At 38.3% G+C, this 23,031-nt stretch overlaps 2 pseudogenes across 1 annotated transcript; one reads left to right on the plus strand and one right to left on the minus strand.

Annotated features, from left to right (window-relative positions):
- The first annotated feature begins 7,471 nt into the window (after positions 1–7,471).
- Positions 7,472–13,781, plus strand: LOC143618916 (dipeptidyl-peptidase 5-like; annotated as a pseudogene). Its single transcript, XR_013151108.1, has 18 exons — positions 7,472–7,652; positions 8,373–8,557; positions 9,344–9,448; positions 9,525–9,596; positions 9,685–9,832; positions 9,909–9,991; positions 10,069–10,124; positions 10,973–11,103; positions 11,183–11,273; positions 11,364–11,429; positions 11,509–11,731; positions 11,860–11,961; positions 12,035–12,120; positions 12,203–12,325; positions 12,437–12,506; positions 13,241–13,332; positions 13,412–13,516; positions 13,611–13,781. The product of XR_013151108.1 is annotated as a dipeptidyl-peptidase 5-like (transcript).
- Positions 13,782–19,779: 5,998 nt separating this feature from the next.
- LOC143618983 (protein CANDIDATE G-PROTEIN COUPLED RECEPTOR 7 pseudogene) lies at positions 19,780–21,424 on the minus strand (annotated as a pseudogene).
- Between the last annotated feature and the right edge of the window lie 1,607 nt (positions 21,425–23,031).

Raw genomic sequence — 23,031 nt, forward strand, 5'->3', positions numbered from 1 at the left:
TATTTCATCGCCAAAGCGCAACGAGTCATGCCCTGTGACACCAGCCATTGGCGATCCTGCGCGAGGCCAGCAACAGACGTCTCGAGGGCAGGAACCTGGGAGTTTAATAACTCAACAGTTTCCTTGGTCTTTTTTAGCTCCTCCTTATCAGACGCTGCTGCCGCCAAAATTTTTTCTTTCTCCGCCTGCGCAGCACCAAGTGCTTCCTGGCTGGACGCTGCCGTCGCCAAGGCCTCATCTCTATCGGCCTGCGCGGCCGCCAACTCCCTCTTCAGGCGCGCAACCTCGATCTCCAGTGATGATTTCTCAGTGATACTCTGGACGATAGCTTGGTCACGCGCCTCAGCCTGCTGTTCCAAGACACGCACTCTACGCGCGTACTTGGCAACTTCGGCCTCCGCCACCTGCTGCTTCTCCCGCGCAGCTTGGAGCTCATGCCCGCGCTTAATATAGGCGGTGTTGGCACTTGCTCGGTTTTCGCTGAGCTCCGCCTGGAGTTTCCCAGCTCGTGCGCGAGCATCAGAAAGGTTCCAGGCGGCAACCTTAGCCTCTCGCTGGGCTTCCACAAGAGCATCGCGTACTTTAATATAATCACGACGAAGCTCCTGGGAGGCAGCAAAGAAAGCCGACCCAGCGAAAATATGGTCATTCAGCAAGTCCGCGCGGGTGCGCTCCTCCTGATACCTCCTTTTAGTAGGAGGCACGGCATGAGCCCAGAAGTCCTCGCATACGCCCAAGGATTTGAAGGAGCTGTCTTCATTAATACTCCATCTCGGGCGGTAAACGTGGTCACCTTCCTGCAAAACACAAGAAATGTTCTAAGTCATAAGACATACTTATATGGAGGTACGCGCGGCGGAGCAACAAATTAAAACATACCTGCGGGGATGAAGCAGAAAAGTCAGCGCCAGCCCCACCAGAAGTATGCGCTGCGAACTCTTGTGGCATCGCAGGGCTGGCGCGGTCTCCCAAGGAGTCTTCAGCTTGAGCCCCCTCATCCTCCTCATCTTCTTCAATAGGCCTCTTCTCCTGCGACCTGGAGGGCTCCAAACCAGTCTCGCGGGGAGGGCTGCGTGTAGGAGGAGGCGAGGGAGGTCTCGACGCCGCCAGTTCGGCGCGCAATACGGTTTCCTGCTCCTTGGTAATCCCAATAAGGGGAGACTCAGCACTAGCAGGAGCAGGACCAGAACCAGCGGCGCCGGCAACGGCGCCAGGAGTGTCGCCAGCAACTTGTACGCCAGCTATAACTCCTATGAACAAATCAACAAGGAAAAATGGTTTATGACTGAATCAAAAAGAAAAATTCATAAGACAAATGTGCAAAACATACCTTGGCGCAATTCTGTTCGCGCGGCGAACATCGCCATAAAGTTCATTCTACCCTTTTCAGAGGGTAGAACAGGGGACTCCGAAGCAGCCCCCGGCGCAGCCTCAGCACCTTGTGGCGCCTGCGGCTGATCTGCTACCGTCGCCGGTTCTGCAAACATTCAAAGGAGCAAAGGTTTAATAACAATTCAACCAGATGAAGATAAACAAAGTATACCTGTTGCAGGCGCGGCACTGCTTCTCTCTTCAGCCGCGCGAACGGAGGAGGTGAAGCCACCATACCTCAAGTGGACAGGAGGTCTGCCCACTCTCACAGGCAGGGAAGCTAAAGAAACCTTGGTGGTAAACACCTGGGTTTCCTTAGGTCCCTTCGTTTGAGCATGGGGATGAGAAACAGGGGTGTCATTTTTCTTCTGTTTCTTACTGGCCCCTGCGCCAGATTTCCCCTTAGCTTTGCGCTTTAGTAGGGGCGCCTCCTCTTCCTCCTCCTCCTCTTCCGCGAGCTCCAGCTCGTAGTTTTCAAGCGCATCTGCAAAAACAACCAACAGAACTGTTAATAAACTTGGGTATTCTAAAGGAATGAGCATAAGTGCGAAGGCTTACCAGGCGCGTCACTGTCAAAGTCAAATTCCAGATCCACTGGGATGAACATGTCATCGAAGCGATCTGGGAAACCAACCTCCCCAGCGCCAAGCGCGACGGAGCCACCCTCCACTTGATCATCATAAGCGGCAAGGACATAATCCTTGGTGACTGCGCAAAAACAAGTCAAGTGATATCAGCAAAAGAATTATGTTCGCGCAGAAAAAGAAATAAAGCAATGAAATAAACTTACACAACCCGTCGACTTGGATAACGGGCTCAAGCGCGCTGTCGGCCCATAGCTTACTCATGCCGACCCCCACCAGCGCCTCCTCGCGAATTTTCTTCGCGGGGGATGGTTCGGCGGTCATTTTCTTAACCCAGGCGCCAGTTGGGTTCTTGAGGACACCCTCATCCGCAGGCGCAGAAGAGATAGAGCGCATGGTCATACGGATGGGGATCACACCAGCCCTTATGTAAAAGAACCTCTCAGACCAGTCATGAAGGCTCTTGAATGAAACAGTGGAGCACTTCACCTTCTGACTGCGAGGAATAAAAGAGATCCAATTGTCTTGGATCTTGGGCTTGTAAAAATACTGAAAGCGCCGAGGAGTCGGCTCCTCGCGCTGGGATTTGCACATGAACTCAAAGTGAGTCACGCGCACGAGTCCAAACGGATGGACTTGGGATATATGAATCCCATAGAACTTCAGCAGTGCACCCACAAACCTTGTTATCGGGAGACGAAGGTTGCAGTGGGTGAAAAAGTGGCTATATAGGGATATATAGCCGGCAGGCGGGTCCGCCGCCGTTTGCCCGGCCCCAGGCAACATGCAGCCAAACAGGGGGAGAAAGCCCTGAGAGGCGATGAGGCTGTCGAGATCGGCCTGCTTCAATTTGCAGGGGATTTCATTCCACCTTTTGGTGGCCTTGGTCCTCCCTACTTCCTCCGATGTGGTCTCAACAACCCTCTTCCCCTTCCCCTTTTGCTTCAATGTCGACATCACCACAGATTTCACACGCCGTCTTAGAGAGGCAATAGAGGTGATTGAGGGGCTAGACGAGTCTGAACTATCAGACATACAACTGCAGCAGCAAATAATAGAAGTTTCGAGACGATGAAAATATTCAATTCAGAATATGAAAGACAGAAATTCGAAAATTAGTAACAATGAAGATGAAGATAAAAAATTTCCTAAGGGCCTGCTTTTATAGGCCCAGGAGAGAGAAATTTGGCAACTGATCGGATTTTCACGCGCCCCCACTCGCAGCTGTCAGACGACGTGGTAGCGGCACGTGTCCTTGACACTGTTTGAGGGGACATGAAAACGTAACTGACCTGCCACGGAGCAGAGACGCGCCCCCACTCGCAGGTGTTAACCAATGCGAGCGCGACACGTGTTCAAGACAGCTGTGTGAGGGGACATGAAAGGCAACTGTAGCGCCTCGAGCACACGAAACGTCTGACACGTTTACGGCGCACGTCACCACCAACTAACCACGTGTTTGGACCCTTCGTTTCAACCAAATGGATAGAACTTCGCGCAACGATGGAAACAACAAAGAAAACGACAAAACACCTTTTAAAAGACCAAATCAGTAAGTCTAATATCTATCTTACCGCGCTCGCGCGAGATAAGACACACATTAGACTGGGGGGGCTTGAAGAGGTATGTACCCGCCTCAACACCGAGCAAGGCGGGTCAACCCACAAGATAAAGACATTATGAAGGCACAAAGCCAAAACCTATGCGCATGGCGCATACAAAACATGCTCAGGCATCATATGCCCAGGCACACATATGCTCGCGCATCGCATATGCGCGCGGCGCATCAGCGCGCGGCGCATATCACATGCACTGCATATCACATCTGCCCAGGCACACATATGCTCGCGCATCACATATGCGCGCAACGCATCAGCGCGCGGCGCATATCACATGCTCGTGCATATCACATCTGCGCATGAAATATCTGCGCGTGAGAATAAAGAGAAGACCTCACGCATCCTCAGGGTGGGCGCATATCATACGTGCACATAATCAACCTCGTCCTTATCCAAATCAGGATTAGGGCAACCTTGATTGTGCACATCAGACAACCTTCCAGAAGGCATCTTTTTAAGGAGAAAGAATATGCTGATGTTGACAGCTGCCAAATGAAAGGTCGACAACTCAGCATGACACATGTGTTACCACGTGATTACAACCAACGAGAAAGCGCCAGGTGTCCCAGAGGACACGTGGCGCAGTGCGATTGGAGGAGGCCAACGAGGTTGAGCCCAATCAGTGGAAACCCTAGCATTATAAATACAGCATCAACTCCACTTTGATGACACATTCATACTCAATCATTGACAGTTACAGGCAGTGATATCACATTCAATCATATTGAAATACATTCACTCACAGTCAGTTACATACAAACACACAGTCTCACAATCAGAGGGTATTCAGCTATTTCAGCAATACTCTTGAGATCCCCTTACACACATTATTATCTTCTCCACAATATACTGATTCTCACGCCGGAGGGTTACCCCAAAGAGGACCCCTCTGTCCCTTTCTGAGGGGTAAGTAACGGCGCTGTTCATTTTGTAGGTGGAAGAACACAGATCCAGAAGAACCATCGGTGAAATAGTATAATCAAACCCGAGGAAAGTAGATCTACTACCAGTGAGTAGATCCACGTTTCTTCAGTTCCTAAATATTTTGACCGGATGAAACTCAGAATTATGAGCAAGAATCAAGTATGGATTTGTTTATGTTATGATAAACCAAAGAGAACTTCGTATATTGATGATCAAGTTATATTAGGGTTTTCAAGGATAATGCAGTTATCATAATTTGCAGTTATTATAACTGCAAATACGCTCTTGTTTTTTATTAAACGTTGTAACCAAATTAATTAATTAATTAATTTTCTAATACGTTTTTAATAAAGAAACATATGTCCGAAATAAAAAATTTCCAAGCTGACCTGGCAGCTCGACCCCGGCCAGGGGCGCTGCCCCTTGGACCCTGTCAGGGGCTGCCGCCCCTCGCACCCCGCCATTCGCCCCTAAGTACCAATAAGATTATAAATTATAATAAGATCAAATAAGTGTGCACCCCGCACCCGACTTATTTAGATTCGTATTACAATTAACTTGGTCAACAAGTTAATTCTTAATTACACTAAAATCACTAACATTATGGTATGGTCCAGTGTACAACATTATAAAGTAGATGCAATCAAACTTCTCTTCGTTATAATTATTTCATATATAGATGCACATTTCATGAAAATTACCTAATATATAAAACTATAAATATAAATAGTTAAATACCCTTCATAACTGGAAGGTAATAATCATAAACCCCGGTGTATATTCTTGTAAAGCGGCAACTCAACAATTTAAAAAATAATTTAATATTTAGATCCCCTAATTTCTCCTATGAGTGCCGTGACAATTCATCTGTTCAGAAAAATAAGTTAGTGCCTGGGGTTCAATTTTCAAGTTGACCATGTTTGATTTTAATACGTGTGATTCTTCATTTCTGATCATAACTCACTCAGCTGTTAATATCTCTAACCTTTTATTGAAACCAGGGGCGGAACTACGGGAGGGTCAGAGGGGTCAGCTGACCAAATTTCAAGGTTACCGGAGTTCATCGCCAAAAACATTTGTTATAGTTGGACCCTCTTAATAGTCATATTTGAAGCATAAAAGTTAAAAGAAAAGAAAATTAATTTAGTAAAGTTTTCCGGCAGGTTGTGGGCGATGAACGGCAAGTTAAGTTTCTGAATATGTTGAGAAGAAAAAGAAGATGCAATGTTGTATTGAAGTTTTATTATTATGATTATTAGGATAAACACTTGGAATACGGGCTTTTTAAAGAAAAAGGGAAAAAACAAGATATTTTTATAAAAATAGTCGTCGCCTTCAGATCTGAATTCTCAACACAAAAAAAAAGTCCCATTGTAAGTCTAAATCCATAGACCATTCTACAATCATCATGATGTAAGTTTCTATTCACTTTTGCCAATGATCCAACCAGAGGCATAATTGGAACAATACTATCAAACTTCTTAATAGCATTATCGATTAAAAATGTATTTTCTAGCATTTGACCGCGTACCATTGAAGGCTTTTTATTAATTATTAAGTTATTTATCAATAATTTTGATTTCAACGAATATTAAGCTATTTATCAATAATTGTGAACATAATTCTTTATTTTATTTATTTATATATTTCTAGATACAAGTACACTATAGTTTTAAAGAATTTTTTTGTTGTAATTTTCTATTGTTTTTAGATGTAGAAATGCATGTTTAAAAAGACACTGGTAAATAACCTACATCAAGTGTCAAGAATTCATCCATTCATAATATTCTAATGAAAATACTACTAAAAGAAATTGAGATGATATTGTTCGTTACCCGACCTTATGAAAACCAAGTAATGATTATCCAGACAATACTTGAGCGCTAGTAAGAAGATGGTGCGTGTTGAAAGGCCTCTAACCAAATGTTTTTGGCTTCGAAAATTACAATTAACAAATGGTAAAAAAAATTGACTAATGTACTTTGACGAAAGTACAAAATTTATATTACGACCCCCTGAATTAAAAATCCTGGTTCCGCCACTGATTGAAACACTAAACAACCAGCAACGCCAATCAACATCTCTACCATGACACAAACCTTTGAAGTATGACATCTGAATTCATGGGATCATTTGTATAAAATAAGTTATATAATAAAAGTATCTAAACACATTCTCGCGTGCTAACATCATAAAGATATTAGTTTGTCTTCTAATAACAAACCATGATTTTAAATTTCCTTCTAGTCCCTAAAAAACAGGGATGCTAACGAGTCGAGCCGACGTGAGTTCGAGCTCGACTTCGAAATTAAACGAGGTAGCTCGACTCAGCTCGAGCATAAGCTCGACGTAGAACAACTTAAGGTTACAAAAATGAGCCAGCTTGGCTTAGGTCATTTAAAATCCAGTTTTTTTAACTAGGTTTATTAATCAAGCGAGTTACGAGCCATGAGTTTTTAACAGCCGTGCTAAAAAATATCAAGCTCACACCGGTCCCTACAATCATTTTCTCATTAAAACCTTTTTTACTTTGCTCACATCAAAGTATGAGTGACACTTGTGAAGCTAACAATGTCAAGTATTAATTTTGCATATTATTTTCTAACCCTTCGAAAAAAAATATATCATAATTATGAATGTTCGGAACATTAAAACATGAATTTGGTCTACTGGTTAGCTAGTCTGCCTTCCATAGTAGAGATACATGTTCGATTCTCAGTTAAATCATTTTCCCAAATAGGTGAAGGAAGAATCATGATATTAATCCCTAGTTTTAAACTTTGAACTCGACGGACGACGAGGTTTACGGATTCCTTCCGAAGCGAGACCGCTACGGTCTCACGACAATCGAGAAGTCAACCTCGATCATAACCCCGAATAAAATAAGTTTACACGTAAGATTTCCTTTAATTGAAAAAAATGTTGCTTGCTAACAACGAACATGTTCCTTAACTGAAACAAACAACTTAAAAACAAAAATATCTAAGTAGAAATCATCATCGATGTCGGCAAAGGTAACAGCAGCACCGTACGGATCCTGGTCATCTCCTATCACCTCTGACGTCGTCTCCGGCGCCGGCAAGTCTCTCGGCGGAACCGCCGTTGACTCTCACGGCAACTTATTCTGGCTCGAATCACGTCCCACTGAATCAGGGTACATTCACTAGTATTAATTATTAAACATACCACTCTTACTATTATTATTATTATTATTATTATTATTATTATTACACCAAACCCCTAGTTATGCTCAGTGCCGGCTTTGAAGGAGGGCAGGGTGGTCGACGGTCAATGGCCCGATCACCCGGTAGGCTCTGAGTTTTTTTTTTAATCTATACTTCATCCGTCCCGGTCAAGGTTTCTTAGTTTGAAAAACACAAAATTTAAGGTAGATTAAATTATTATTTTTTTGCTTAATAAATGACAATAATGCTCTTGGAAATTGGGTTCATCAATGTTGTTTATTAAATGTTAGTTGTGTGTGTTTAAGGGTAAACTTGTAAATTGGCTAATAAATTTTGAAATTGGACATTTGTAATGTGACAAATAAAATAGGAAGTGTGGACATTTTTAGTGGAACATTGGGAGTATATATTTTTATGAAAAGAAAAATATGTATTTTTAATAATATATAAACTCTTAAAGTCAATTACTCAACTCATTTAATCAACTCATTTAAGTCTATTTTTATATTAAAAAACACATTTTTTGCACAACCAAATCTTAAACCGGTAAAGCTTATATACAAATTTAATTGTTTAAACCTGACAAAAATCTTTTTGCTTAACGGCCAAAAATTTTTTCACCTGAAGGCCCAATTTTTTTTTAACAATTCTCGGAGACGGCTCTGATATGTTTCTTATTATTAATTCAGACGATCAGTTCTGGTTAAAGGTGGTGGTGATGGTGATGAAGATATTGATGTAACACCAAATGAGTTCTCGGTGTGAACAGTTGCTAATGAATATGGTGGTGGTGATTTCTCGGTTTATGGAGATATTGTGTTCTTCTCGAATTATAATGATCAGAGACTATACAAACAGTCCATTGGTTCTAAAGGTTTGAATATTAATTACTGATGCCTGATTGGTAACCTCTTAATGATTCTATTAAGAGGCTACCTTTGAATCGGTCAAAGGTAGGGTCTATGCAGTTAATGCGGAAAAATATCGGATATCGGTGAATGACCGATATCTGAGATATCGATTATCGCGGTGGGATATCGGTAGCTTTACTATCATGTAAAATTCATATATATAACAATTTAACACTAATAATTCAGTATACTCTCCTACCATTAACAATTTAACATTTTGCAACTTGCAAAACACTAACAATTGTAGCAGGTAGGAATTGATTTAAGACTCACTAACATTGAACACTAAAAAATGATAATTAAGACTTAAAACACTGATATTGGGAATATCGGTGATTTATCGTCCAATGTTGCCGATATTTATCCCCGATATTTTGACCGACGACAAGTTTATTTTCCCAATCCGGTTTGGTTTGGTTTGGGTTGAACAGGTTTCAGTTTGAGTCAACAATAGTCAAACCACTTTTTGTTGGAATCAGTTCGGTTGGAACTGGGTTAACTGTTAAGGGTTAAAAAGGCAAAGTTGAGACCGGTTTCAGCGTATAAGGTTACAACCCAATTTCAACCCTAGGGTTCGGTTGGTTCCTACCAAACCGATTTGGATACCGCATCCGTGTCGGGTTACGACCAGGTTTCACATGAAGTGTTTGAATATCAGAAATCACCTACTTGGTTTGACCACAAAAGTCAAAGCAATATTGAAAACTGATAAAGAAGTATATACTGAATGTTCATTGTTTTGGTAGCAGAGGCACCACCTGTGGCACTTACTCCGGATTTTGGTGGACCTCTAGTAGCCTATGCTGATGGAGTTTATGATAAACGACGTAATCGGTATATCGCTGTTAGGGAAGGTAAGTTATCAACACTATTTACTGTTTTACTTTAATCAGTTGTTAGTAAAAAAAATTTCATTTAATTTTTTGGCAGATCGACGTGAAAGTGTCTCGAGCTCCGTCACAACTATTGTAGCAATTGAACTCAATGACAGTATTATTCAAGGTATAGTTTAATACTATGTTTTATTTATTTATGAATTTATTTTTGGAAAAATAATTTCAAATCTCCTCATTATACCGATGGCATGTAGATCCAAAAGTGTTAATCGGTGGAAATGATTTCTATGCGTTCCCGAGATTGGATCCCGAGGGAAAACGGATGGCTTGGATCGAATGGAGCCATCCTGACATGCCATGGGACCGATCCCAACTTTGGGTTGGTTACATTTCTGATAGCGGGTAATCGCATAAATAAATATGGTTGCCAAAAATAGAATAATATTGGTTTGGTATTTTGACCAAAATCATTATGCAGGGATGTATACAAACACGTATGTGTGGCGGGGGCTGATCTTACCATAGTTGAATCTCCAACTGAACCAAAGTGGTCATCTGAAGGTGATTATTATTAACTCTTAGGCATCTGCATTATCGGTTGTTTACAGTTTACACTCGTTGCATCTGTTTTTCTGCAGGAGAGTTGTTCTTTGTCACTGATAGAAATCTTGGGTTTTGGAATCTTTACAGATGGGTAATTTCAATTCTTGGTTTTGTATTTGCATGTACAGCCACAACAACCGTACCGCTAAAAATCCCACCAATAGCAAAGCTATCAGCAGGGTCTGGGGAGGGTGGGATGTAGGCAACCGTACCTCTATCCCAAAGAATAGAGAGGCTGCTTCCAGAGAGACCCCAACTCAAAAACCATATGTATGAAACCGAATAAAAGTGACACAAAGTTCAAACACTAGACCTCTAGCTAGCAAAGGAAAAACCAAATATTTACAATAAATAAACAGACAATAGTGTTAATAATAATAGTAATAGTATCTGTAATAATAAGTTGATAAATAAAAATAATGATAATAGTAATGAATCAGGGCCAGCCCTGAGAATTCACGTACCCCGGCCGAGCCAGAAAAAAAAATATGCCCTTTAAGCCTTAATGAACTTAATAATGTAAACTCTTTTTTTAAACAATGATTACAGTTATAGTAATAAACATAACAATTAGCAAAATCATGGTATTAGAATGAGTTTATGACATAACAAAATAGACTATAAAGTGTTTGGGTAATCTAAAATAGTGCCTTAAATAAGTTCGGGTATTCTAAATATAATATTGGAGTTTTTAAAAATGGACCATACAGCCAAAACCCGGAGACACATTTGTAACCAAAACCTATATGTGTCCCCTAAAAGTCCTTAACCTTAATTTTACGTCTCCAAGAATTCATATCCTCGGCCATGTCCTCAGAGAAGTGTCAGCCTAGCAAATTCATGCCGAATACCAAATTTGGGTCAATTTGGTATTTGCATGTAATTTTTAAAATTCCATCAAGATAATCTGGTTAATTATTTATACATTTTTGCTAACAGGTTGAACCTGATAACAAGGTGGTGCCTGTATATTCATTAGAAGCTGAATTCACACGACCATCGTGGGTGTATGGTATAAATTCTTACGAGATGATCAAAGAACATAAAAACTTAATCGCTTGCAGTTACAGGTAATAGTTTTACATACTTCAAATTTATTATATTACTTTTATTAATTTATTTAAATCATTAAATGCAAATGATACACAGGCAGAAAGGAAGGTCATATCTTGGAGTTTTGGACATTAATACGAGTTCATTAATTCATCTTCACATTCCTTTTACTGATCTAAGGAATATTGTAATAATCCCACAAATCTTTTTTCAATTTAATTACATTTAAACTCTTTTTTTAAACTTTATTTATATTAATTTTTTAAATTTCATGTAGACTTCAGGTGTACACTGTCTCTATATTGAAGGTGCATCCGCGGTTCATCCATTGTCAATAGCTAAGGTTTAATCCTGTTTAGTAATTTTTCCGTAACAGCATTTAAAAGTTTATTACTTTATGCACATATTATTATGCGGGACAGGTGACTTTAGATGAAGAAGCATCAAAAGTTTTGGATTTCAAGATTATTTGATCTTCGTCGCCTACAAGTTCAAAATACGAGTCCTATTTTAGCTCTCCCGAGCTTATTGAATTTCCAACAGAAGTTCCCGGTGAGAAGGCGAATGCGTATTATTATCCACCGACGAATCCCATGTATGAAGCTAGTAAAGAAGAAAAACCACCGTTGTTATTGGAGAGTCATGGTAATTCATTAATTGTATTCCCTACTTATTATACCCTTATCTACTTGATATATTAATGTGTTTTCATTTATATTCGTTCTTATTAAAGTAGTTTTATGATATGTGTTATTTTTCACATTTTGCGACAGGTGGGCCCACCGATGAAGCACACGGAATTTTGAATCTGAATATACAGTTCTGGACTAGTCGCGGATGGGCTTTTGTGGATGTGAATTATGGTGGAAGCAGTGGTATGCCTGTTATTTTTTTTTATTTTTTTAATAAATTATTGTTGCTAATGATAATTTTTATCGTAATGTGAAGGTTATGGACGGAAGTTTCGTGAAAGACTTTTGAAGAACTGGGGTGTCGTTGATGTCAACGGCTGTTGTAGTTGCGCTCAGTTTTTGGTATTAAAAGTTTACAAATATGTTTACTAGTCGTTTAATATTTTATTCTTGCATTTAGTTATTTATTTATTTTCTTGTTCAGGTAGACTGTGGAAAGGCGGATGGTGAAAGATTGTGCATAACAGGGTGCTCTGCTGGCGGTTACACGACATTGGCGGCACTTGCTTTCAAGAATGTATTCAAGGCTGGTGCTTCTTTGTTTGGTGTAAGTACTCAATATTTATGCTACAAGTTTTTCTTTTATTATATATAATATTATTATTAGCAATGATGAAACATAGTAGCTTCTTAAATGTTATGTGATGGTTACAAACAGGTAGCTGATGTGAAGTTGTTAAAACAGCAAATCGTCAAATTTGAATCCTACTACATTGATAATCTTATTGGTAAGTTTTCATAACCGGGCAAGTCCTGTCCTTGGTAACACCGGTTTAAAACCAGATGACGTCATAAATAACTTAAATTTTAAAAAAATATATAGGTATATATATGAAACTACCAGCTTTTATCCCCCGTATTACGGGGTTGTTTTACATTATTCGTTTATAATATTTATATATTTTGCTGGATTTTAATTTTATTTATTGTAAGGAAGTTAATAATATACTTAGGATTTGGTGATGAAAGTGTTTCACAAATAAATGAGATGTTATAATTCGGTTTAATAACTATCTGAGCTTTGTGAGACCCATGACCCCGCTTTTTTTTTACTATAAATTGTTTCTTAATTATAAATAATATATTTTTTTAAAAAAATGGATATTAATTTTTAGTATGCCCCCTATTTAATAGGATTTTCATATCAAATATTTGGTAAGATTAATTTTTTATTTAATGAGATGTTATAACCCGTTTAAGGGCTATCTGGGTTTGGTGAGACCCATACCCGTGAATTCGGGTCAAATGCATTAGAAACCTTCATTTACAAATAAAGCACAAATAAAACGATCTGGTGGCTTGAGAGAAGATAGTGAGCAATCAAAGAGCTTTTAAATGTTTCGTTTATATATATTTAGTACCCGACTAGTTATAAAGCCGGTTCTGAGACCATCGCTTGTGAGCATTAAATATAAACCTATTTACGTTAGTTTTAATTAAAAAGACTAAAAATTTGCAACAGGGAGCGAGAAAGATTTCATCGAGCGAAACCCTATCAATTCGGTCAATCAGTTTTCTTGCCCCGTCATCCTCTTTCATGGATTAGAAGACAAGGTAATGAAAATCAGTTTCTAATTTATTTATAATTTTTTTTTCACACAGCTACACAAACTTAATGCATATTGTTTTACAGGTGGTAAATCCTGAACAAGCAAGAATAATATATAGAGCATTGAAATCAAAAGGATTACCTGTGGCCCTTGTGGAATATGAAGGCGAGCAGCACGGTTTCCGAATGGTAGGGATAGATAACGATAATATAAACAGTTACTGTTTTAAGTTTTATGTTACGTATAGAGTTGCATCATATGTTTTCATTTTGTGACATGCAGGCTGAAAATATTAAGCACACGCTCGAACAACAAATGGTGTTTTTCGCGCGTTTAGTGGGACACTTCGAAGTCGCAGATGAGTTTACGTCTGTTAAAATCGATAACTTTGATTAGATGTTTGTATCTGTATTTTTCATCCTGTTGTACTTTAATGGGGCCTTTGAAGTTTGATCCATTTGTTTACCTTTTATGGTTTATATAAATAAACTAGGAAGATTCCTGGCGCGTTGTGCCGGGTTGATGTTATCGACCGTCGTACTCATACAACTTATCTAATCGTGCAGTGCGTCTGCGAGTCGAAATGAATTCAATGGTGTCAGGTTTCAAAACCGGTAATAAACCAACACCCCCCCCCCCCAAAAAAAAACTTAACACAAAAAATACAACAGTTAACATAACAAAACACGCGTCGTAGTTACGAACCGATGACACCTCGGTTGGTATCTGGTTATGACGCCAAAAATAAAGCAAACCATAAATTCGTCCACACTCAAACACAACAATTTAACATATTTAAAATATATAAAAATGTGGCCAAAAAAACCACGCACGTTGCAGTTGCGGACTGATACGAATTCGTTGATTATGGGATCAAGGTACAAAAAAATGATTAAAAAACTCGTATTTTACGGCAGCGAACCGACGTGAATATATAACCCACAAATTAAAAGCAAATAAAAAGGCCGACCAACCACGTGAGGTCACGTGAACCAATCTTGTGTTGCCAAACTTCTTAATTATTACATATAATAATTTCTAGAGGGATTCAGAACCTGAATGTAGAATAAAAGTTATACCGTTGACTTTTAAAGTCAAAGATGTCAATTTTCTAAATTCAAAGTTATGCTGAATTCGATATGGAAAAATAAATAATGCAATGTGTGTATCCAATAGTTAAATGCTTAATTTTTGAAATATTATTAGTTGCGTAATCACACTTTGATGTTGCAAACTTGTAACGACTCCATATCGTTTTTATGATTCCCACTAATATATGTACGATGCTTTACGTACACCGACTATTTCATTTAGTAATCTTGCATGCTCAATAATACTATAGGTCATAAGTTTGAAATTTTTTTTTCAAACCCGCTTCTAAGTATAAGCTAAAACTAAAAATTCATCTAGGAAACGATATTATTTCGGCTATCAAAAATGTATTTGTACTGTTGACAAATACGACATGAAGCAAACTTTGTTAAGCTTGATTCTAAATTAACTTTTTCGTTATATTGTTGAGAATTTAATATACTGTGCACCAAATACAATTTAGACGAGAATGTAATATTCGGTATGTGGTTCAAGATGAAGTTATTGACGAACCACATGGTGAGAAAAAATCATAGTATTCTGTAAGTGGTGAAGGTTAAAATTAAATTTTAACAGGTATCGGTCAATGCCAGAACAGTTGACACTAGTTATACCTTTTTTCCGGTAGCCTATAATGTATCTAAACTAGAGAACTAAAAATCATGGATATGATTATGTGAATTACTTAAAAAGGCAATCATATGCCTAATGGTCTTGTGGACTCTTTAGGCAAGTAAAAAGGTTTAGAAATGGCAATAACACAAATTCAAGCTTCTATTGTACACAGATAGGGACTTACATAGTAATTTCAAGAAACGTTTTTGTGGTGAGATCTTTCACAAAAATTTACGGCGAGCATGAAATGCTATTGAATAGAATAGCCGGAGTACGTAAAAATGTGCTTACATATATTAGTGAAAATCATAAAAAGATATGGAGTCATTGCAAGTTTGGAACAACATGCAAGTGTGATTACATTACTAACAAAATTTCAGAAGCATTTAATACGTGTATAAGTGTATTACGTTATCAACTACATTATGAAAGCCCAAAAGAAGACATAAATATCTATGTCGTTGTAAGTACAAACACCATGAAAGAATTTGCAAGAATCAGCATCTCAAGATTCTACATATTAATCATCAACTAGCAAAAAGGAAACCCGAGAGTGAAAAAAAAAATTACGAAAATAGCTAAATTAAACAATTGTTATTTTGATACTTGCCTAGAACATGATCTACGCACTTAGACACCAACGGTCTCATCCTTAACTAACTAGTGTGTACTAGACACGATGAGGACAACAATACTATAAATCGTCTTTCAAATCAACACAAGAATTAATCACATCCAAAATGATTACAGACACTAACTAGTGTGCACAAAATACCCGGTTTTGAATTCTGAACCCGACCCGATGTACCTGACCTGGAGCTAGTTCCTACCCGTACAAGAGATGAGGGTGCAACCTAGTATTGGGTTCCTACCCGATTGATGTTCCTAAAAATGCTTGTTCACCTCTACGTGGGAGTTCCAATTAATTTCATCTAATTAATTAGATTGCATGCACCACATGAGTTCTTTAACTAATAATTAACTCCACCAACTAATTTCGTACTCATTTATAATTGACATATTAATCCTTAATAACAATCTTTCATGTGTAAATTGTCAGATAACCATCATATTTTACCATTTAAGCTCATAATCTCTTTGACCTAAAAAATACGAAAACAAATTAAAGCAAAATATGATATGTTATAGCAGTATGGATACATTTATAACATAACTAATATCCAATAATTCATATAAAAACTAACACCAATCAAGTAGTCAGCATCCTTCACAACTATGCTCTTGTAGTATGAGACATGATATCCTTTCTTTTAACACTAAACCTATATCTTTCTAGTTGCTTTTTCTATTATCCCATGTGTATTGTATTTGTTCATGTCCTTCACATGACTTTGTTGGAGTTAGTTCCCGTCGAGTTAATGAGACAGGTTGGGTCTATTTCGAGTAACGGGGTGGTTCAGGTTGGGTCAGTTTCGAGTTATAGAGTTGGGTCAACTAATTAAATCAGATTAGAGAGAAATTAAATAAGTTGTATTTAATTTATGATAGTTATTATTTAATTAGGAGTTTTGAGTCCATATCTAATTGTAGTCATGGTCTATATAGCCTAATCAAAGTTGTGATTATGGTTTTGAGTTCGTAATCAGTTTTTTAGTTATATTTTTATGGTTGTAATAGATCGAGTTATTCAATCCAAATTCATTGTTACATTTCAGTAAGTTATATCAATTCATTTTTGAGACTTGATAATCTTGTTTCAAACGATTCTAAACCCTAAACCGGTTCGGGGTTTCGTTTTGTCAACAAAAAGTGAAAATATGTTTTGAGTTACAAACTGATTATGTTTCAGACCGGTTTTGTTTATTTCCAAACGCTTCAATTTGGTTTAACTGGTTACATACCGGTTTCAATGGGGAGGATTATAAACCAATCATGAACCTGTTGTTTCTGTGGGTTCCAAACTAGTTTCAAAGAGTACCGGTTTGGTTTCTATTCGGTTCAGAAAACAATTTTGTTTTTTGCACCCCTATTAGTATGTATTGTCTCTTCTGGTTGATCCTTGGATGATCCATAATCATTGAGACACTTCATTTCCATGGTTGTTGATTCGGGTGGGTCCACTGAAAGATGTCGTTAGGAATAGCTATGATAAGCAAGGATCTAACTTTCTCATCAGTTTCAGCAATCTTGATCTCGTCAACACTCTACAACGATCGAGGTTTGTGCTTGCTTCATTTTATAGTTGCATTCCAGGTTAATGGTTCACCATTTTTTTAAAAGTTTGAAATAAAGGATTATGAAATGATCAACACAATCCAAATATTATAGGAAAATTGGATTTTAATAATCCCAACGCTGATAATCCCAACTTTGAAAGTAGTTGTCACTGGTCCCAACTTTCACACTATTTATTTTCATTGGACCTCCGTTAAAAAAAACTTAACGACGTTATGTTTTTTTTCAAATTTCAAACTGATATTTTAGGGCTTTTGATCGGAATGAAAATACGAGTCGATTGATGTAAAACTTAACTTGAAACGACACTTCAAACAGCTTGATTTTTGTTAATTAAAAGTTTAAACACCGAAATTGAAGCTTCCATTAGTCGTTTGGACCACCGTTTGGAAGTAAGTTTTACATCAATCGACTCGTATTCTCCTTCCGATCAAAAGCCCTAAAATATCAGTTTAAAATTTGGAAAAAAACATAACGTCGTTATGTTTTTTTTAACGGAGGTCCAATGAAAATAAATAGTGTGAAAATTGGGACCAATGACAGCTACTTTCAAAGTTTGGATTATTATCAGCCAACTGCATTAAGTTGGAATTATTAAAATCCAATTTTTCAATATTATATGGGTTATGTTTGTATTAACCTATTTATTAATCGGGTCACGTTCGCATTAACTTGTTTATTAAACGTGTCTTGTTTTGGTTGACATGTTTTATAAAGCGGGTCGTGTTAGCCAACCTAAAACATATTTTCCGTGTCGTGTTTAGGTAGTGTCAGGAAGTACAGCCCCTAATACCATGGGCATGTTGACTCATCAATTCATACTCCTACCACTTCAACGTTTATGTATTCGACTTTGACCCAATGCATTAGCTTTCTCTAATGTACATGATCTTATGCATCTTTCATTATAACTACAGTTACTACATGTCTGCATTTATCATCAAAACACTTTTTGAGTTATAGACATAACGACCCACACCCACATTACTCGCAGTTAATAAGCCTAATTTTACCGTGTTTAAGATGATAAATCATTTTTTAATGGGTAATTTAGTGGACACGCCTTGACAAGAAAGATGTCATCACAAAACACTTTCAGAAATGAACGAGTTCCTTACTAGATAGATGGCTTTCAAGGAGGCAGAAAACAGTTGAATCCGAGCATAAGATCTCTGCCAGGGAGACTCGGGTGGCACACTGAAGGTTAAAAATGAACTGGTTTGGCAACTTAACCATTTATAGTCTATATAAACCACTTAAGAACAAACAGGAAGATGGCAGAAATTCAACTCTGTATGAGAACTGAATCATGCAAGAACTCGAAAGGATGCCAGATCACCAACCAAATTACTACTACATGTCGAGTCAGAATTCAGAGACACTGAAGCTAGAAGACTGGTTCCAGAACAATATCGCAAATTTGTGCACGTAAATGATCAGTAATTCCAATTACAGGTGTGTTTGAGAAGATCAACATCTAGCTAACAACTGTACTCATACTCGATTACTCCAAACGAATGGTTACGGTACTTACGTGGGATACAGATACATAATACATTTTGACACGTTATATATATGAATCTACTTAAAGCTACAGACAAGAGCCTACATCACTTGCTTACTATCTTATAGGGGTGCAAACAAGCCAAGCCGAGCCACTCGTGAGCTACTCGAGATCGACTAGTAAAAAAGCTCGATCAAGCCGAGCTTGAGCCTAAAAGTAAGCTCATTTAATAAATGAGCCTGAGCCCGAGCTTCACTTATTGAGCTCGAGCCGGCTCACGAGCCTAAACGAGCTTACCATTTATATAATTTTTTACTATATATATTTAATAATTATTAATTAATACATATAATGTTATAAAAAAATATAACTAATATGATAATATATGTTATTTTATAAATAATATTAAATTGAAAAAAATATATATAAAAAAACTAATTATTAATAAATAGTAAACGAGCCGAGCTCGAGCTTGAAAATCTACTCATGAGCCGAGCCCGAGCTTGAAAATCTACTCACGAGCCGAGCCCAAGCTTTGAAAATAGAGTTAGAAATGACCCGAGCTCGGGCTCCGTATAAGTTAAACAAGCCGAGCCCGAGCCGTTTGCACCCCTAGTATTTTAGTAATCTAATCGTTGGACAAACTTTCCTAGAATTCTATCACCAATCTGTCTGTCACGATTATAGTTATGAGTAAAAAACTTTAATCTTTTGCCTCAAAAATGAGTCTAAAACCATAAGTTACCCCAATGAAAATCTGAAGACACTATGCTTCAAATCAATCAAGGCATTGCAGGCTTACAGCACCGGCCATCAAGTACAAAATGCAAGAAAAGGCATATATAATGCTGCCATGAAAGCTAAAACGACAAAAACCATGTAACATGTTCAGTACTTAAATCACTATGGTGTTACGTATCTTGCCTTAAATTAAACCATGCTAATCTAGTAATCTTAAAAGGAATCCAACGGTTCTAATTACGAAAAAAAATGTCTCTAAAGATTGCTTATTTATGTAGGCAGATATGCATTTGAAGTAAGCAATAAATCAAAGAAATCAACAATGAACACATTAACAAATAAGCCGATACGAAAATACAAAACTTTGAACACATGCACACTATCAGTAAATCCATAGTTGTTATGACGTAAAATAAAAAGTAAAGTAACATCAAACTGTTCGACAAAAAACTAACTCAAGTTTAAGTTGATAACTCGCATTGTATCATCATCTAGACAAGTATGAAAGATAAAACAAGACCCGATCCTCGAACCTCAATACGCAGTATCAAAGCTCAAACTCCTCATCCCTTAACGCCATCTCAGCCGCCTCTTCATCCTCATCATCAAGCACAAAGTACTCGTTCTTCTCAACCGGCCTAAACATATAAAACATCACCAAATAAAACACAAGACTCGCAATCTCCTCCGCCGCACTCGCCACCCACTGGTACTTATACGCCGCAATCGTCTTCAACGCAAACACAACAATCCTCGTAAAATACAAGTAACCAATCACCACAATATAAAACTGCCTAAACAACGTCAACTTCGCCAGATTCCTCGCTGCCTTCCCGTCCGTCTTCGACGTCTCCCTCAACGACCGAATCGACCACACGATCGGGAAAATAATCGCGCAGCAACAAATAATATCCACCAACAAAAACACCTGGTTCCACGTCACCCAATCCTTAATAAACGGCCCCGTCTCGCCAATCACAATCGACGCCACGTTCGCCAAAACCTGCAACGGAATCACGATCATCAAAACCTTCTTCTCCTTCTCCTGCAAAAACGGCTTCAGAAACGACCACCCAGTCCCGATCAACACAATGACCGTAAACAACAAAACAACCCGAATAAACTGAAAGATGTAAAACAACACGTCCCAACCATGGGGAGTACCGGTAACCTTAACATAATGTTTATCCTCCGCCGCGCAAATTAAATTAAGCCCTTTCATAACAACCAACCCACCCATTAACAAATGGATCCTATGCACGGACGTTTTATTTTTCACACATAAATAAATCCACCCCACTAAAAAACAAATATACACGACAGAGAATGTGAAGTAAAGGGATGGCAGCTGGGTCATTCCAGCTGGCAAATAGTCCTTTTGATTCGTATTCGTATTTGTATTGTAAAGCTCGGTTCTGACGTCCATTGTAACCAGCGACTGCCGGTTACAATTGGCGAAGAACAACGAGTACTCGTTCGGGTGAGTGACCGGGTACGTTCGGTTGAAAGCTGATTGTGGTGGCGGTGATAGATCTCGGAATCTGAAAAGAACCTTAACGAATTGGGAGTCTACTACGCAGAAGTTAGGGTTTTGTTGAAGCTCCAAGAGGACTTGGATTAACGACTCTTCGGATAATAAGAAGAAGCCTAGGCGAGCTGGATCTGGTTGTGAGAGAGTGGATGTGACGGAGACGCCGGAGATTGCGACGGAGGCGAAGCCGTAGTGTGTGAATCCGAATTTCTCGAAGAGGATCATTGGACGGTTGTCTGATCGGATCTTGAGGGATTTGATCTCGGCCGTTGATGGAGATGTGAAGAGGAAGAGGAATAATATGACTCCGGTGAGAATTTTGGTTGAAATCCTCATTTTTTTTATTTTTTTTGGGTTTTCCGGCGGTGGTTGACGACGGTGGTGGTGGAAATAGTTGAGAGAGGAATTTGGTGTGGAGAGAGACAGGTTAATGTCGAAGATGTGAGCCGTTTAATTGTTATTTACTCGATATGAGAGTGAATCTGAGCCGTTGGATTGATTGGGTTGACAGCGTGGAATCTGAGAGTGATGGTGATGTAAGTCTATAACGTGTTTTAGAGTTTAGACCCGATTATATTCTGTATCGGGTTGGGGTAAGTTCATTTCACGAGTCGAGTTCGAGCGGGTTTGATATCGAGTTTGAAATTATATGAGGTAGCTTAGCTAGGCTCGAGCTTGATTTTGAAGTTTAGCGAGTCTAACTTCGAGCAAACGAGTCGAGACAAAAATGAGATGAATTAGCTCGGGTTGTTTCGAATCAAGTTTTTTAGTTAGGTTTATTCGAGATTTTATCGAGCGAGCCGCCAGCCCAAGCTTTTTGAATAGCTTTAAATTTAGTTGGGGTTGTGCTGAATGGAGTAATTGATAGAATACGGTTTAACTTGTTAGTTTAAATTCTGTTAAAGATAAGTCTCTATGTCACGTGATAAGACGGTGGTTTGAACATTGTCTCATGTGTGTGACCTTGGACCAACCAGATACAGAATGTTTTACTCTTAACGGATTGGGAATTAGTATAAACTATAGATAGAAGGTTTCTGAACAAGGTAAGTCCGACACCTTACTTTCACTTATACTTTGACTCTGATGTTGTATTAATGATTCACATTCCGGAGATTGGTCACATGGAGAAGTTGAGAACCTCTTTCATGCAGCAACACTAACGGTGATCAGTTTTTGCATATCGAAAGTGTTTCTCTGGTTATAGGTCTCCTTATATGCAGCAGAAATCCAGAGCCGGTCTTTATAGCTACTTTGGATTGATGTTACTTCATTGTTATCCGTGTGACTCAAACGCATGACCACGTTTATTATATTAAAACCTACCAATTTACTATAAATAGTATAAACAGTTTAAAAGAAATAAAATATAAACAGACAAACTTGATATAAATCTCATCGTTTTTATGTTCAGATGAGACGTTGAGTATCTTTGTTGTTTTGCCCAGATATGACTCTTCGTATCTATTTGTTTCCTTGTTGGTTTGTTGTACTTCACAAAATGGGGAAAATCAGCAAATTAAACCGGCCGACTTAAATAGAAGGGGGTATATAATCACCCAACTATGCAAGTCCTATTACCTAATATGGTTCTAAAAACATTTATTAACATTATGCTACTTGAATACACTAAACACTTATTAACATGTCAACGGTTCTAAAAACATTTACTAACATTATACTACTTGATTACGTTAAACACTTATTAACATATCATACCCGATATCTTAAATTTTCAGATCTCATAATAACCACACTCCTTTTAATAAAAAAAATTGATATTACACATTATTTATATTATTGACGTAGATGTCGTGCTATAATTAAAAAACAAGTACTTATAAAGCTTAAATACCAATAACTAGTTCGTGTAAGGCTGAGGGTAGTGGGGGGTGAGCGGGGGGCGCGGCCGCCTATGTAACATCCCGAAATTTCTAAAGTAATATTTAATATATTATTTTGTCGGGTGAAATAAACGAGTTAGTGGAACGATAATAATAATAGCAAAATATGAAGACTTAGTA

The sequence above is a fragment of the Bidens hawaiensis genome, unplaced genomic scaffold, assembly GCF_021521415.1.
Source record: "Bidens hawaiensis isolate Kalapana, Puna unplaced genomic scaffold, B.hawaiensis_p1.1 tig00002343_1, whole genome shotgun sequence".
Classification (NCBI taxonomy): domain Eukaryota; kingdom Viridiplantae; phylum Streptophyta; class Magnoliopsida; order Asterales; family Asteraceae; genus Bidens; species Bidens hawaiensis.